Source organism: Phyllobates terribilis, unplaced genomic scaffold, assembly GCF_046119375.1.
Source record: "Phyllobates terribilis strain yellow unplaced genomic scaffold, ASM4611937v1 Scaffold_11__3_contigs__length_659146591, whole genome shotgun sequence".
In the NCBI taxonomy this organism is placed as follows: domain Eukaryota; kingdom Metazoa; phylum Chordata; class Amphibia; order Anura; family Dendrobatidae; genus Phyllobates; species Phyllobates terribilis.
The window spans coordinates 224281410-224294733 of NW_027362771.1; positions in this window are offsets into that span (position 1 = coordinate 224281410).

Below are 13324 nucleotides of genomic sequence, written 5' to 3' on the forward strand. Positions count from 1 at the left end.
TGAACAGGGGTAGGGAGAGCTATATATATATATATATATATATACATAGTCTGTCGGGCTGAATATTGTTTGCACATGGATTAGTTGTCCACACTCCCCCTATCCATCAATTCAGTATATTTAGGGATGTAATTATTATAAATAACTAGATGGTGGCCCGATTCTAACGCATCGGGTATTCTAGAATAGGTATGCGGCAGACCGGGCACAATCAGCAGAGCGGTGTTTAAATTTGGCGCCAAAATCGCTGATTGGTCGCGGCCGGCAACCGCGACTAATCAGCAAATCGGTGTTGAAATTTGGCGACTATATCGCTGATTGGTCACGGCCGGCAACCGCGACGAATCAGCAGAGCGGGGTTTAAATTTGGCGCCAAAATCGCTGATTGGTGGCGGCCGGCGGTCGCGACCAATCAGCAGAGCGGGGTTTAAATTTGGAGCCAATAATGCTGATTGGTCGCAATCGCCGGCCGCGACCAATCAGCAGAGCGGTGTTTAAATTTGGCGCCAAAATCGCTGATTGGTTGCGGCTGGCCACCGCGACCAATCACCAGAGCGGTGTTTAAATTTGGCGCCAATACTGCTGATTGGTCGCGGCCGGCAACCGCGACCAATCAGCAGAGCGGGGTTTAAATTTGGCGCCAATAATGTTGATTAGTCGCGGTTGGCAACCACGACCAATCAGCAGAGCGGGGTTTAAATTTGGCGCCAATACTGCTGATTGGTCACGGCCGGCAACCGCGACCAATCAGCAGAGCGGGGTTTAAATTTGGCGCCAATACTGCTGATTGGTCGTGGACGGTGACCACGACCAATCAGCAGAGCGGTGTTTAAATTTTGCGCCAATATTGCTGATTGGTCGCGGACGGCGACCGCGACTAATCAGCAGAGCGGGGTTTAAATTTGGCGCCAATACTGCTGATTGGTCACGGCCGGCAACCACGACCAATCAGCAGAGCGGTGTTTAAATTTTGCGCCAATATTGCTGATTGGTCGCGGACGGCGACCGCGACCAATTAGCAGAGCGGGGTTTAAATTTGGCGTCAATCTCGCTGATTGGTAGCGGCTGGAGTCCGCGACCAATCCGCAAAGCGTTGTTTAAATTTGGCGCCAATCTCGCTGATTGGTCGCGGACGCCAGACGCGTCCAATCAGCAGAGCGTTGTTTAAATTCTGCGCCAAGCTCGCTGATTGGTCGCGGCTGGCGTTCGCGACCAATCAGCACAGCAGTGTTTAAATGTGGCGGCAAGATCGGTGATTGGTCGCGGCCACTATTTAAATGTGGCACCCAAATCAGTGATTGGTCGCGGGCAGTGGCCGCGACCAATCAGCAGAGCGGTGTTTAACTTTAGCGCCAAGAACACTGATTGGTCGCATGCGGAGAGCGCGACCAATCAGCGAATGGTATTGGTGAGGACCGGGGAGCGGAATCGTATTAGTGAGGACCGGGGAGCGGCGCTGCCTGTGCGGCTGCTTCCGCTGCGAGAAGCCAGGACATGAGCGACTGCTCGCAGCAGAAGTATCCCGACCCGCAGCGCCGCTCCCCGGTCCTCCCTTGACACGCTAGCCGCTGATCTCCCCACAGTATCCGCATGGTATTACTAAGGTCCGGACATTTGTGTTAAAAATCGCTGATTGGTCGCAGGCGCTGCCCGCGACCAATCACCGATTTGGGCGCCAAATTTAAATATCGGCCGCGACCAATCACCAATCTTGGCTCCACATTTAAACACCGCTGTGCTGATTGGTCGCGGACGCTATTTAAATGTGGCGACAAAATCGGTGATTGGTCGCGCCCAGCGTCGGCGACCAATCAGCACAGCGATGTTTAACTTTTGCGGTAAGATCAGTGATTGGTCGGGTCCGAAGACCGCGACCAATCATCGAATCGTCTTGGTGAGGACCGGGGAGCGGAGCTGCCTGTGCGGGTACTTTCGCAGCGAGAACCCGGGACATGAGCGGGCGCTCGCAGCAGAAGTATCCCGACCCGCAGCGCCGCTCCCCGTTCCTCCCTTCCGCATAGAGGTCAGCGACGCCGGCGGTCCTTCCGCTGCTACCGGCCGGGAGATGAGCGCCTCGCGCCGGTCATCTCCCGGCTGCATCGCCGCTGAGCTCCGTCCCGCAGATGAGCCGCTAACGGCCTCCATCTTTTTTCAGAAATCCCGCGGCGCTGATTGGCCGCTGCCGGACCAATGTGCGACGCGGGATTTCCAAGACAGATAGACAGACAGACAGATAGACAGACAGACAGATAGACAGACAGACAGACAGACGGGATAAGACAATTATATAGTAGATGATACCTTTGGGATGTGATACCTACACTCTTCTGACACCTGCTTGTTTTTAAGTCTGTTTTAAACTCTGTATGCATTTTTTGACACATGCTGCGTCACTTTAAACTCTGTACAGTAAGATTTTGCTAAATAAAATTTTTTTTCTAATTCTCTATAAAATGGGCCATATGTTCATTTTTTTCTGCTTCGGCACTCCCCAAAATACTTGCACTGGAAAGGCTATGGTCCAGAAGAGAGGATGTGGGTTTTAGCATCAGAGGTGAACCTTCCCATGTTGGTTTGCTCATTCTACACCTCTTATCCTGAGAAACCCGGTCCTGAGTGTCCGGAGGCCACTAATAGAGGAGAGAGTACTGTCACGGGTGTGTCAGAGATGACAGTCAGTCGCCCTGTAGTTGGTTGCAGGAGATCTCTACGTTTGTCATTACAGACGTCTTCTTAGAGGCTGTCTCTAGGACCCAGCAGCTACCTCCCTCTGGCTAATTAACACCCTGCCTGGGTGTATAAATACCTGCTGTGTTTCATAGGGAGGTGCCGGCGATGTTCATTACTACCTGTGAAAGCTTTAGCAAGAGCAGTACTTCATCTTCTCTGGAGCTTGAGGACGTGTGTGCATTTGTCTGGAGTTCGACTAAAGCTAAGCAATTTCCCCCTGTTTGTCCACCCCTGTTGTCTATAGTGTTTAGTGGAGATCAAATAGTGCTCATCTCCTCCCTTCCCTAGCCTTAGTCACATGCCAGGGAAAGACAGGGTGAGGCACACGTGCAGCGATTGGTGAAGAGCCAATACAGGGAAGTTAGAAGAGACAGGGTGACGCTAGATCAACCTAGGAGGTCTCCACTTCCTCCCTTTCCCTAGAGTCTGGGCTCTAGGGAAATAGGTGAGGAACCTATTTAGGCACAATACTGGAGCCTTGGTGTTGTAAGATCTACCTAGGGGTCTCCACTCTTTCTTTCCCTAGTTGCTGGGCTTCCTCCCCTTATCCACTCGTCGTATGCTGGGTCCTTCCCATACCTAGTTTGACACTATCCCTACAATATGTTATCAACAAAAGATTGTTAGGGGGTCTGGAATCTGGCACCCACACCAATCAGGTGAAATCTGCAGTTATAAGCAATGTATGGGGCGAAACACAGCAACCCCAAACATTGCTTAATGGCTGCCAAGCACTTCTTATTATCTTCCATTCAAGTGAAGGATCAATAGGAGAGCAGACTATTGGACCCTCACCATTATTATATTGATGACCTAATCCACACCTACTGTATCCTCATCCATCCCTTGTAGACTGTGAGCCCTCGCAGACAGGGTCCTCTCTCCTCTTGTACCAGTTTGCCGTTGTTCAAGATTTTTGTAATTGTTTCAGCTATGTATATCCCCTTTTTCACATGTAAAGCGCCATGGAATAAATGGCGCTCCAATAATAATAATAGGTTATCAATTTTTAAGTCCCAGACAACCCTTTAAATATTCATCAACTACTCTACATTTATATTCATGACCCACCATTTGGCTACTTTTATATTATAATGATATGGTTAATAACATTTTAATCATGAGTGGACTTTTAAACCATAGTACATTCCTCTAAGACTGGGGTGCACAACAATTTTTAGTCCAAGGGCCACATTGCCATGCTGAACCAATCCCAAGGACTGAAACATAATTTAAAGGGGTACTTACATGAATACATCACCAGAATCACCATCAGTACATTAAGACATCACCAAAACCAAGATTTGAGCCTTCTTAGACTTTCTTGTAACAGGGTTGGTGCCACAGGATTGGAGGATGGCTGACACAGTATATTTAAGAAAGGTAAGAAGGTAGATCCAGGCAACTACCGTCCAGGAAGTCTGACATCAGTAGTGTGTAAAGTTTTTGAGGGAATTATAAGAGATGACTCGCAGAAATATATTGCAGAGAATAATATAATAACTGACAACAAGCGTGGATATATGAACGATTAACCGTGTCTAACCAGTATATTGGGTTAATATGAGGAGGTAAAAGCAAATCTAGATGTTGGTAATGCAGCTGATATGACTTAACCGGACTTATCAAATGCATTTGATACTGTACCACATAACAGCCTTATACTGAAGCTCCAGAAGCAAGGTTGGGGGGAAACTATATGCAGATGGGTAAGGAATTGGCTAAAAGACCGGAAATAAAGAGTCACTGTAAATGGTACATTCTCTAAATGGGATATAGTCAGCAGAGGGGTACCACAAGGATTTGTGCTAGGACCGATTCTTTTTAATCTCTTTATTAATGACCTTGTGGATGTGATTGAGAGTAAAGTGTCAGTCTTTGCTGAAGAGGAAAACACTTGGCAAATGAGATTTAATGTTGATAAATGTAGAGTAATGCACCTAGGACGAGTAATCCTATTCCTGCCATACGTTAAATGTAAGTATACTCAGGACTACAGAACAACAGGAGGACTTGGGTATTCTGGTTACAAGTAAGCTGAGCAGCAGTACTCAATGTCAAGCAGCAGCTGCAAAAGAAAAAAAAATTTAGGGTGTATGAAAAGAGAGATAAAATCCTGTGACCCCAATGTATTGTTACCCCACTATGAATCACTTGTGAGGACACATCTAAAAAATGGGATCCAGTTTTGTGCTCTAAATTTAAAATGGATATTCAGAAGTTAGTCAGTTCAAAGGCGGGCAACTAGATTATTAAAAGGGATGGAAGGCCTCCCATATGATGAGAGGTTGGAAAAGTTGGGCTTGTTTAGCTCAGAAAAACACTGTCTCATATTTGTAGATGTAAATGAGATAATCTGTATGTGTGGCTTATGACTTATTCCTTCCAAAGACCATATTCATACTAAGGACCAGGGGGCATTCATTACAGGTGGAAGAAAGGTGATTCTGGCAGCTAAATAGGAAAGGGTTCTTTACAGTTAGAGCAGTCAGACTGTGGAATGCCTTACCATAACAGGTAGTAATGGCAGATACTATAGCAGCTATTAAAAAGGACTGGATGATTTCCTCAGTACACATAACATTGTGAGTTATAGATAATTTAGTGACAAAAAATGTATAATTGAACTTGATGAACCAAGGTCTTTTTTCAACCTATGTAACTTTGTAACTATGTAACATAGCCATGAAGCACTTTATGGATTGCTACAAGTGTACAAGATCAGAGCCACCATCAGCACATGAGTGCGGTGCCAGAAGCCCAATCAGTACATGAATGCAGCACCATACCCACTGTCAGTACATGAATGTAGCACCAGAGATACTATCAGTACATTAATGCAGCATCAGAACCACCATCAATATATGAATGCAGCATCAGAACCACCATCAATATATGAATGAAGCACCAGAACCACCATCAGTACATTAATTCAGCACCAAAATTTGCAGACTTCCCTCTTCTTTGTCTTCAGAAACACTTCCCGACATGGTGCCCTTAAAAATAAAAGTATCATTATACTGCCCCATAAATATAAATATCTCCCATGCTGTACCCCAGAATAATTAATTGCCCTCACTGTGCTTCCTGCACAAAATATCCCCCCCACTGTGATGGGGACGGTTGCAAACAACTTTATTAATAATGGAAAGCAACTGAATCCAGGGTCCGCGATGCAGCTTAGAAGACTGCGGCCGAACATCTTCCGGGTAAGAAGGTAAAACAACCAACTAATATATAAATCCCTCCAGTGTTACTGCACACCGAGACGGGAAAAGGGATTCGCACTATCTCCATTAACTGCACGAGAGATGTGCGAAAAATAACCTAGCCGTAGCCTTGTTAACTGCACAGAGGCTACGCAGCAGACGCTAAGAAGTGTGTGTGACTTACGCCAGCGTATACATGCTCCCAGCAGCCACGGGAGCAGCAGCAGGAAACAAATAAACTTCTGATGCAGCAGATCCAACAGCAGCAAAGACAAATGGAAATCTTGGCAGAGCAGATCCATGGCAGGACGACCACTACATCCTCAGATCCAGGTGATGACTCACACGTCAGGAAGACGGTAAGAAGAGCATTACAAAAGATGACCCCGGGTGATGACGTTGAGGTGTTCCTGATGGTCTTTGAGAGGGTGGCAGAGCAGGAGACATTGCCTCCAGAGCAGCGGGCGAAGGTACTGGTACATATTTGACAGACGAGCTGCAGAAGGCCTATTATGACTTGGCCTTGCAGGATGCGAAAGAGTACGCTAAGTTGAAAACTGAGATTTTGGCACACTTGGGAGTGACTCTGACTGTCAGGGTGCAACAGGTGCACCACTGGGCCTATTGCAGTGACAAACCTCCCCGGTCCAAGATGTTCGACCTCCTACACGTGGTCCAAAAGTGGTTGCAACCTGAATCTTCCTCCCCAGCACAGATGGTGGAGAAGGTCATTAAAGACAGGTTTATACACTCTCTCCCGAAGTCGGTGCAATCCTGGGTTGCCCAGGAAGATCCCCATAATGCCGATTACTTGGTGAGGTTGGTGGAAAGATACCAGGCGGTTGAGAGTTCGTTGGGAAAACAAGGGGTCATAGCCTCTCAATACTGGGGTTCCCAAAAGGTGGCGGACACCCAAAAGAAGGGAGCTAGAGCCACACCTGGGTGGTGTCCTAGAGTTCAGGAGGGGTCTGAGTTACTGCCCAAGGTCCCACCCCATAATATAGTGTGTTGGAGATGTCATACCCCTGGCCATATTGCCCCCCGGTGTCCCACAAACTCTGAGCCAATGGACTGCAACATGGGCCGGCGTTGCTCCTATTTTGCCTACCCCGCCTGCAGTGCGGTCCCTCAGGCATGCTCAGTGTCAATAAACGGGGCACAAGTCTCTGGACTATTGGACTCAGGAAGTTTGGTGACCCTGATAAGGGCCACACTTCCTCATCGACTGGTTCCTGGGAAGGTGGTGGGTGTCCGGTGTATCCATGGAGACGCTAAGAACTATCCTGTGGTCCAGGTGGATGTAAACATGGACTACGGCACAACATCTCATGAAGTGGCGGTCGTTAAGGACCTATTGCATCCCATAATAATTGGTCGTGACTTTGCATTATTCTGAGAAATGTGGGGGAAAGTTGGGACACCTGGTTGCTCGGATGACAGCCAGATCGCCCCTAAGGAAACTTACCCGCAGAACATGGTAGATGAGTTTTCCATGTGTGTGTTTGTGGGCGATGAGGATGAGGCAACATCCACTGAGGCCAATATCCCTGAGCTGGAGGTGTCCGAGGGAAACTTTGGAACTGCCCAACTCAGGGATTTAATTCTGAAAGGGGTCTTTGAAAATGTTACTGTGTTAAATAGGGTGCCTCAGGAACCGAGGGCTGACACTCGGTTCCCTCATTTTGCTGTGAATGGGGATTTTCTGTACAATGTAACCAAGCCAAGGGGTGAAGAAATAGAACAGTAGTGTTGAGCCACCCCCGTAGTGTTCGGGTTCGGTTCGGTTCGTCGAACACGGGGATGTTCGAGGAACTGTTCGTCGAACTGTTCGTCGAACACCTTAGAACACCGTCGAACACCGTTAAAACCAATGGCAGGCAAACAAAAACACATAGAAACACATAGAAAACACCTTCAAAGGTGTCCAAAAGCTGACAAACTGCTCAGAAGACGCTCTCTTTAAAAAAGCCGGCCGGCAATTCAGCAGCGGCATACACCGGTACCCGACAATTTAGACAAGAAGGAATAGAGCATCACACATAGATTAGATAGATAGAAACATGTCAGTCACACATATAAGAAGCACAGTGACAATGTTGCTTACTGTACTTGTCATTTAGTGTAAAGGATTTATTTAAAGAAATAATAGTGTTTTCGTGCACCGTCTCTTTAAAAAAGCCGACCGGCAATTCAGCAGCGGTACCCGACAATTTATAACAGAAAGAATAGAGCTTCACACATAGATAGATATAAACATGCCAATCACATATATAATAAGTACAGTGATAGTGTTGGTTACTGTACTTGTCATTTAGTGTAAAGGATTTATTTAAAAAAATAATAGTGTTTTCATGCACCGTCTCTTTAAAACAGCCGGCCGGCAATTCAGTACCCGACAATTTAGAATAGAAAGAATAAAGAATCACACATAGATTAGATAGATAGAAACATGTCAGTCACATATATATGAAGTACAGTGACAGTGTTGCTTACTGTACTTGTCATTTAGTGTAAAGGATTTATTAAAAAAAATAATAGTGTTTTCACGCTATTTAAATGTGGCGCCAAAATCGGTGATTGGTCGCGCCCAGCGTCGGCGACCAATCAGCACAGCGGTGTTTAAATGTGGAGCAAAGATTGGTGATTGGTTGCGGCCGATATTTAAATTTGGCGCCCAAATCGGTGATTGGTCGCGGGCAGCGCCAGCGACCAATCAGCGATTTTTAACACAAATGTCCGGATCTTTGTAACACCATGCGGATACTGTGGGGACATCAGCGGCTAGGGTGTGAAGGGAGGACCGGGGAGCGGCGCTGCGGGTCGGGATACTTCTGCTGCGAGCAGTCGCTCATCTCCCGGCTTCTCGCAACGGAAGTATCCGACCAGGCAGCGGCGCTCCCCGGTCCTCTCCGCACGTGACCAATCAGTGATCTTGGCGCTAAAGTTAAACACCGCTCTGCTGATTGGTCGCGGACGCTGCCCGCGACCAATCACCGATTTGGGCGCCACATTTAAATAGCGGCCGCGACCAATCAGCGAGCTTGGCGCCAAATTTAAACAACGCTCTGCTGATTGGTCGCGGACGCCAGACGCGTCCAATCAGTGAGATTGGCGCCAAATTTAAACAACGCTCTGCTGATTGGTCGCGGACTCCAGGAGCGACCAATCAGCGAGATTGGCGCCAAATTTAAACCCCGCTCTGCTAATTGGTCGCGGATGCCGGCCGCGACTAATCAGCATTATTGGCGCCAAATTTAAACACCGCTCTGCTGATTGATCGCGGTCGCCGTCCGCGACCAATCAGTAGTATTGGCGCCAAATTTAAACCCTGCTCGGCTGATTGGTCACAGTTGCCTTCCGCGACCAATCAGCGATTTTGACGCCAAATTTAAACCCCGCTCTGCTGATTGGTCGCGACCGCCGGCCGCGACTAATCAACATTGTTGCCGCCAAATTTAAACACCGCTCTGCTGAATGGTCGAGGTCGTGACTAGTGTTGAGCCACCCCCGTAGTGTTCGAGTTCGGTTCGGTTCGTTGAACACCCGTGTGTTCGCCGAACTGTTCGTCGAACTGTTCGTCGAACACCTTCGAATACCGTTAAAACCAATGGCAGGCAAACAAAAACACATAGAAACACATAGAAAACACCTTCAAAGGTGTCCAAAAGCTGACAAACTGCTCAGAAGACACAACTAACACATGGAAAAGTGACAAGTACATATAGCCATGCGAAAAGAAAAGAGGTGGAGGAGTAAAAGGAGGGGGAGACACAGATATAGGCATGTCATGCCCTTCTAAAATCCAAAAAGTGAGAAGCCGACACGTTCAGTCCGCTCCTGCCCGTGCCACCTCCGTGTCGCCGGGTTTGTGCCAGAGCCGCGGTGAACCCTGACGGCCAGCCCCCCTCTCCCAATACTGGTGCCTGTCCACTGGTGGGTCGAGCGAGCCCCCCTGTGGTGGAGGCAGCTCTAAGCTTTTTAATTTAAATTGTCTCTCTAATTTGAATAAATACACTTTAAATCCATTTACAAGGATCTATTGGAGGGCAAGTCTCATGCCAGCAGCCGCGTAATTCCAGCTCCAGTAGCGTCCACTAAAGCTGCTGCAGTTAAAAAGCTTTTATAAGGATCGAGCTCGGCTGTCCACCGCAAGGCATCCTACTGCCAGTCCGAGCCCCTATGCCTTGGGGTGCCTCCTGATGCTCTTCACTGAGTATCCCGTGGTCCCGAAGCATTTCCTTTGAAAAAATGAAGTGTCCAAACTACAGGTGGTGTAGCTTGCTTAACAGCCGGGATAATCCGCTGACAAGCAGACCCTGCTACTAGGCACAAAGTATTTCCTGGGCTAGATGCAGTTAAAAATTTGTAATTAGATACTCTCGTTGGATGCTGAGAAAGCATTCCATAGAGTCTCCTGGCACGCCATATATGATTCTCTTAAAAAGCTTGGGGTAGGGGTCTAGGGGACCCTTTTATAGCCAAAATCACGGCACTGTATCGCAATACGTCACCTAGGCTGAAGATAAATGGAACTGTAGCACCCTGAGGGCTCGGTTGCTACAGAGGTATTGCACCTCACCCAGAGGTGTGATATCTCACTCTCAGGTAAGGATGTAGTGTGGATCAGGACCCCACACCTGCATGCATTACACCACATTGCCGTGGGGCAGGGCGACCAATATGCCCCTGAGATGGGCACGACAGTCCCTGTCCCTGGCTGGAGTGGGGGGAGGGAACACTGAGGAAGGGGAACCCTGTAGTGCAGGAGCAGGGAGGAAGCAGTTCCTGGGTGCATTGAGAAGGGAGTATAAAAGGTGGGTACCATCTTAGTTCAGTGCAGAGAAGTCTGAGTAGAAGTGGCAGGGAGCAGGGGATCTGCATGAGCTCTGCTCCGGAGGCGGGCCTAGTAACAGAGGCCCAGGCCTGGAAGAGGGAGAAGGAAGGAAGAGGAGCGGAGAATGCTCCAGGAACGAGGAACGAAGGGATCTCAGGGGTGCGGACGGGCGAGTCGCCACCGCACGCCCGAATCCACCTGCGTGGAGGGGTCAGGCCAAAGGGGGAGACCGGTCCCCGAAACTAGTGGAGGCAGGAAACGACCCTCAGCTAGAAACAGGAGGCTGTGACATTTTATGTGGCGCAGCCCCTCGCTACACCTGCTAGGAAGGCACCACATAGGGTCAGGGAAACTGGCGCCAAGTTTACCAAGAGGAGGCCCGAGGCAGCCGGACAGAAGGGTTGGTAAGAAAGGCCAGACAAAGGACACACAAAGGGGGTCCTGTGAAGCACTCCAAAGTTATCTGGGAGTTGTCTGAGCCCCTCACCTGGTGAGCACAGTACGACGTGGGCAGCCGTTACCTGCAGACGTGGTCTGGATAATAAGAACTGTGAGTAAAGGCCCTGGACTGCATCACTGACTCCGTGTCATTACTGCTGCTGCCCTGCACCATCACCCCCATCCTCCGCATACACTGCCCTGAGGCTATACTCCTCCCGTGGGGAGTTATGCTACGCTCTGCTGCACCCACAACACCAGCCTCAGCAGTCTGCCCTGGAGCGGCGGTTCACTCTGACCGCAATCCACGGGTGGCGTAGTCGGACATTTAAACATCAAAACCACATAAATAGTTCCGCCACTGGTTTGACCGCCCTGAGCCACGGAACCGGGTTGCCGCCATGGAGACTACAACCACCAGCATCCACCAAAAAGGGTCCGGCTCCGGGTGTCCCAAGGCCCAGGGGGCGCGTCAGAACATTTTCATCACCTTTCACAATCACCAATGGGACAAGGCAGGGATGTTCTCTGTCCCCTCTCTTATACATCCTAGTGACGGAGCACCTGCTCTCATCAATTCGCCATAACCCCAATATTAGGTGGATTGAGGTGGGAGGCACCGAGTACAAGTGCTCTCTATTTGCTGATGATGTCCTAGTATATATCACTCAATCACATATATCCATCCATGCTGTTATGGCTGAAATAGATCACTTTGTTACATGGTCAAATTTTAAAATCAATGCAGCGAAGTCTGAGGCCCTCAATGTCTCCCTCCCCAAATCCATATAGGATTCCATCCAGTCCAACTTTCCCTTTGCCTGGCCCTCACAGGGTATCAAATACTTAGGAATTCCTATTCATAGAGACCTCTCCCATCTATGTTATCTTAATTTTGGGCCTTTTATTGAACAACTCCATACAGACCACGGTTGGCAAGTTAGAACTGTAAGATTCACTACGTGAACCACTGGTGTTTTGTGGAAAAGCACATGTACACTGTGTTCCAAATTATTATGCAAAAAGTGTTTAGGAGTGATAAGGGAAGAATTTGTTTGTTTGTCAGTTAAACTCATTGATGGTGATGTGTGTCAGGGCTCTTTATATCACTGTAAGCAATTGCAGACACCTGTGCTAATTAGTTTGGCAGGTGTGTCCAATGAAAGGCAAGACTACTTAAGAAGGCTGTCTCACATTATTAAGCAGCCTACATTTTCTGCCAAAATGGGAAAGAAAAAGGATGTGTCGGCTGCTGAGAAGCAACAAATTGTGGAGTGTTTAGGTCAAGGCATGACTACAATCAACATTGTGCGATGATCAGGATGAAGTGTCTTGGCAATCAAGAAGTATGTAGCTGATTCACAGTACACACGTGTGCGTGCTGATAAGGGCAAATTGAGGACTCTTTCCTACAGGCAATTACGTCAGGTTGAAAGAGCAGCGGCAAAAAAGCCTTGTCATAGCAGCAGACAAGTTTTTGAAGCTGCTTGTGCCTCCAACGTCCCCCGAACAACAAGATGCAGGGTCCTTCAGAGGTTTGCAGCTGTGCATACGCCATCCTGTCGACCTCCTCTATCCACTTCACACAAACAGAAACGGCTCCAGTGGGCCAAACATTACATGAAGACTGATTTCAAAACTGTTTTGTTCACGGATGAGTGCTGTGCAGCGCTCGATGGTCCAGATGGATGGAGTGGAGGATGGCTGGTTGATGGACACCCCACGCAAACACGGCTACAGCGCCAACAAGGAGGAGGTGGAGTAATGTTTTGGGCTGGAATCATGGGGAGAGAGATTGTCGGCCCCTTTAGGATCCCTGAAGGCGCTAAAGATGAACTCCATAATGTATGTGGATTTTCTCAAACAGCACTTCCTGCCATGGTTCAAGAAGAAGAACCGTGTATTTCACAGCAAGATCATTTTTCTGCATGATAATGCACCATCTCATGCTGCACATAAAACATCTGCATCTCTGGCTGATATGGGTATAAAAGGGGACAAACTTATGGTGTGACCCCCATGCTCCCCTGACCTGTACCCCATTCAGAACCTTTGGAGCATCATTAAAAGGAGTGTCTATGATGGCGGGATGCAGTTCACATCTAAGCAACAG